We start from the raw sequence: 5,000 nt of genomic DNA on the forward strand, positions 1-5,000 counted from the left end.
AGCGCCATCTTGGAGGAGTTATCAAGAAAAAGAAGAGGTAAGGTGACTTTGTGCCGATGCCGCGGGTCTCGCTTTTCTCTAACCTATATCACACTCGAGGGCGATCTCATAGCCCTTTTTTTTAATATATTTAGTACTCGACTGTTCGGGTTATATATTTTTTTCAGAGGGGGATTACTTAAATACTTATGTCACTTTCATTTTTGTATTTTAAATCGTAGTTATTATTGGGCATGGGGGGGGGGGGGGTGAAGTGACCTCATGACCCCTACCCCCCCTACCCCCCTACCCCGTGTGCCCCATACCCCCCCTTCCCCCCCGCCTCCCTCGGGCACGGTGACATGGCTCTGGTCATATACATTGACCATCTGTCTGTACGTTGGCGTATGTGTGCGTTGCAGTGCATGTGTACGTGTGTGCACGTGTGTATTTGTGCAAAGAGATGGTTATTCTTACGGCTACATTCGTCTACGGATGGATACGTATTCTCGCACATGGATAAATACATCTAAAATTTATACACACAGGCATTGCATTCACACGTGTTGATCCAGCACCCAAGCTCAAAGAGATGCATGAGTTGATAGATCCATATTGCAATAGAGTTTGTGAAGCGTTTGAATGAGCGAGAGGGTCGGTCTCGGATCACTGCTTGGGTCAGCGTTGAAATTCCTCGGCATCTGTGCCCGCCCACACGCCCACACGCCAAAGAGGATGTGGAATGGATTCAACGCCGCCTATGTAGAGCGTGTGTGATGGATTCCCTTTGGAATAGTGTGGGCGGGTCGGGTCTGAGCGAAACGCCTCGTTATTTATGGTGATTATGGTGCCATAATCGTTCTTAGGCTTTCGTTTTTTTTTGCGACTTTTAAAAATGTTTCGTAAAGCGGGGGTCGTTGGTGGTGGTGGCTTTGATAATCATAATGGTATTGATAATTATAGTGGTAAAATGATCACAATAATGATAATAAAGTTAATTATCATAATGACAATAAGAAAATAATAGTAATACTGATAATTATTAGTATCAACATCACCATCGTAGTATTTACCTATGTTGCCATTGCTAGTACTATACGACTGTCATTCTGAAGATAGTGGATAATGGACATGCTATCATGATTGTTGATCTTGCCATTGCTCTTGTTGCAAGTGCCATTCTGAAAATAGTATATCAGTTACTGACTGATAAATACTGAAATGCCATTAGTCTAAAAGCAGTTCTATTTTTATCTGAACCAGACCATTTAGCTGATAAGAACGAGATGATAATGGCGCTAGTAATGAGGAAGATAAGGCTAGTCCTGATGATAATAGTAAAGGTGAACGAATGAGAAGAAAAAAAGTTGTGGATGAGAACAGAAAAGATATGAATGAGACGGAGTAATGCCACGATGCAATACAAGTCTTTGTGAATTAAATACAACTCGACGCTGACACACAACTTTTACAACGGTTGTAGAATCCGCCAATCCTGTTCCTAGATTTTCTGCATTTGACATAGCGAACTCCTTTGATCTAGATTCAGTGTGCAAATTACGGACGGTTTTTTTAAAGTTATTCATACTTGTGTTTATTTAGATGCTGGTAAAGACGAGGATTTTTTCTTTTTAATCGGGAGAGAAAATTGAATGAATTGCGACGGAAATGATTTGTGCAGTAGATATTGAATAACAAGTAATTGTATAGTTGAAGGGGAGAGAGAGAGAGAGAGAGAAAGAGAAAGAGAAAGAGAAAGAGAAAGAGAGAGAGAGAGAGAGAGAGAGAGAGAGAGAGAGAGAAGTAGAATGAGAGAACAAGCAAAGAAGATAAAAATAAGAACGAAAAAGATCTTTATAAATATAAAATTCATATTGCAATGTTTATATCTATGTAAATCGCCCGATCATTGCAGCTATATTTCTGCAGCTTAAAGATAAGTTGATACACATTAATATTGCATTTTCGAGGTCTTGTTAATGCTACAAACATCAATCCACAACTAAGGCTTTTAAAAAGGTCTTAAAAATGTTATTGTAAGAGGCTTTGTAAACAAGTATATTAGTGGTCGAGCCGTGACCTGAATTCAAAAAAAGAAAAAGAAAAAAGAAAAAAGAAATGATAAAAACAAGAAAGAAAGAAAGAAAAAATAAACTTTTGGGAAAGATGGGGATGTTAAGCACAGAAATTTATATCATTCTATTTTTTTTAATTTTATTTATTTTTTTTTATTTTTTTTTAGATGACAGCGAGGTCGAGAGGTTCGTGACTCCTCTTAGGCCTAAAGAATTCGTGTAGGCTTGTTCTCATAGGAATGTGCTGTATCTCTTTGTTTGTTCATTAAGCGACGTCATCAGCAGCGTTGCCGTCGTTGTTGTCATTATCATTATCGTCACCGTCATCATCATCATCATCATACAAAACACTAACCCATAATGGCTTTCAAAATGGGAATTTTTGTTCTTAATTATATTGTCTTTGATCTATCCAAACCCTCTTTAAACTTGCTCTTTGACGGATGGCTCGCAGTCGAAAGTGTCGATCGATCGCCGCGGCCTCCACGGTCATCAACTCCCCCGTCAAAGGCCAACAAAATCTCCTTTACCTCGCTCGTTGAGGCAAAACGTAGCTCGGTCTGGTTTCTTGTTTGTCGTTAGATTGACATTCTACAATCGATCTACCATTGTCAAAGAAGTCTTCAAGCACTCTGACATTGCCAACGGGGTCTACCAGCGGTCTGTAATTGCCAGGGATGTCTACAAGTAGTCTACCATTGCCAAAGAAGTCTACAAGTGGTCTAACATTGCCAGGGAAGTCTACAATCAGTCTTCTATTGCCAAAGCGGTCTACCAGCAGTCTACCATTGCCAGGGAAGTCTACAAGCGGTCTGCCATTGCCAAAACGGTCTATCATTGCCAGGAAAGTCTACAATCAGTCTGCCATTGCCAAAGCGGTTTACCAGCATTCTGTCATTGCCAGAGAAGTCTACAAGCAGTCTTCTATTGCCAAGACGGTCTACAAGCGGTCTATTAGCTTTGCCTTGCTAGATTGCAGGCGTGATGGCAGGTAAATAGTGGGACGTGTTAGTATTAACAGCAATTAGTACCTGTGACGAAAATACAAATCTGTACATCCACTATTTACTCATTTGTATCGTATATTTTCTGTTATTTATCACTAAATTTTGCCAATCAACCTGACATTTAGGAGTCAATTAGTCGCGATTGCAAACACGGCTCAACTACCCAGAACGAGGCCATTGCAATGTTATTTTGGCCATAATTATGTGTTATTCTCCCAACCTGTGCAGAAACTCACAAACATGTGTCACGCTTTGTCTCTTCTGACAGTTTTAACTACAAGTAATTTTTCCAAAATGATTGGAAGAGCAACCGCTTGTTATGATTGATCTGAATTAGCGATAATAACTCTTTATTTGCCGGAATTAAGATGGAGGGAGACGTTATTTGTGACTTTAGACTTGCCCTCCAGGAATTCATGGTGGCAGTTGTAAAAAAGAGAAAGAGAGAGAGAAAAAATAAATACAAATGAATGAGACTAATTCAACAATATAAGCTGTGCAATTGCTTTCTCATTCGCATTCATATCGAATCCACGTCGACACTGTTAATGTTTTATTGTTTTCAGCATTTCTCGTTTCGTTGCAATTATTATTGCATTCCTGGCTCTTTGTAACGACTCTTTTTGCGGTTCACGTGTGTGGACTCTGATTCATTGAACTGCGCCTTATAAATTTGCAGGTGCATTGTGTGTGTGTGTGTTTGTCTGTGTGTGTTTGTGTGTATGTGTCTGTGTTTGTCTGTGTGTGTTTGTGTTTCTGTTTGTGTGTGTGTTTCTGTGTCTTTGCATGTATTTACATGTTCGCAGCATGTTTACGGTTTTAATCTGTTCAATACAAAATAGATATAGATATATATATATATATATATATATATAGATATCATTGTTCATGTTTTTTTGTGCAGCAAAAGAATGTAATTTTTTTCAACCCCTCCCTTCCTACCTCCTCTACTCCCCCCCCCCCCGCGTACACCTGCGTTCTGCGATGCCCTTTGGCTACTGGAGACCTTGTGGGCGGGTTTTGCATCCTGTGGGAGAGGGTGGGATGGGGTGGGGGGGAGGGCGCTAGAGGCTAATTCTGGCGATGGGCGGAGGTGGGCGGCGGGAAATCGAGTGGGCGACTCTTGGCGAATGATGGGCGTGGACATATCAAGTAAAAAAGACAAAGAAAGAATGAATGATTGAATGAATGAATAATGTATATGTATATATAGATACATGCATATATAGATCTATCTTTTGAGTTATCTATTCACTCATAAGAGACATTGGTGTTAATACGTAATACCGAATGGAATAGGATAGTGCTAACCGTTACTATAATCATACTAACTAGTGTTGATATACTATTTTGTTGCATTTTTTTTTTGCAAGAATTGGATCCTTTTAATAAATGAAGATTTGTACTAGGTGATGCTAGCAATAGGCGTTCGTTCCTATTGCTAGTAGACCAGTAACCGAAGATCCTTTCAAGTGCACGGTACTAGCTGGCGGTACCATTTTGGAAGAGCTTTAAGTTGGGTTTTCAACGGCTGCTGGTGAGGCTGCTGCAACCGCCCCCTCCACTCCCCTCCTCCTCCTCCTCCTCCTCCTCCTCCTCCTCCTCCTCCTCCCGTTCTACCCTCTCCTACCCTCTCCTACCCTCTCCTACCCTCTCCTACCCTCTCCTACCCTCTCCTACCCTCTTCTACCCTCTCCTACCCTCCTGCCCTCCTGCCCTCTTCTCCCTTTCCTCTTCTTCCTCTTCTCCCTCTCCTCTCCTCTCTTCCCTTTCCTCCCTCTCCTCTTCTACATCTTCTACATCTTCTCCCTCTCCTATCCTATCCTATCCTCCCTCTACCACCCTCCCATCCTTCCTTTTACTTCTCCCTCTTCATTTTCCTCTCCCTCATCCTCATCTCCCTCACCCTCTCCCACCCACACCCTCTCCCTCATCCTCA

General features: G+C 41.3%; 1 protein-coding gene across 1 annotated transcript in view; it reads left to right on the plus strand.

The window, feature by feature from the left end:
• The window catches only part of LOC122258059 (uncharacterized), a 116,284-nt gene that overhangs the window by 218 nt on the left and 111,066 nt on the right, over positions 1 to 5,000 (plus strand). The window contains exon 1 of the mRNA XM_086535221.1: positions 1 to 37. This exon is cut by the window's left edge and continues 218 nt beyond it. The gene's annotated coding sequence lies outside the window, so the exon portion shown is untranslated. The remainder of the gene's footprint in view (positions 38 to 5,000) is intronic.

This window comes from Penaeus japonicus, unplaced genomic scaffold (assembly GCF_977035675.1).
Source record: "Penaeus japonicus unplaced genomic scaffold, GWHDUDI00000001_assembly GWHDUDI00000042, whole genome shotgun sequence".
Classification (NCBI taxonomy): Eukaryota; Metazoa; Arthropoda; class Malacostraca; order Decapoda; family Penaeidae; genus Penaeus; species Penaeus japonicus.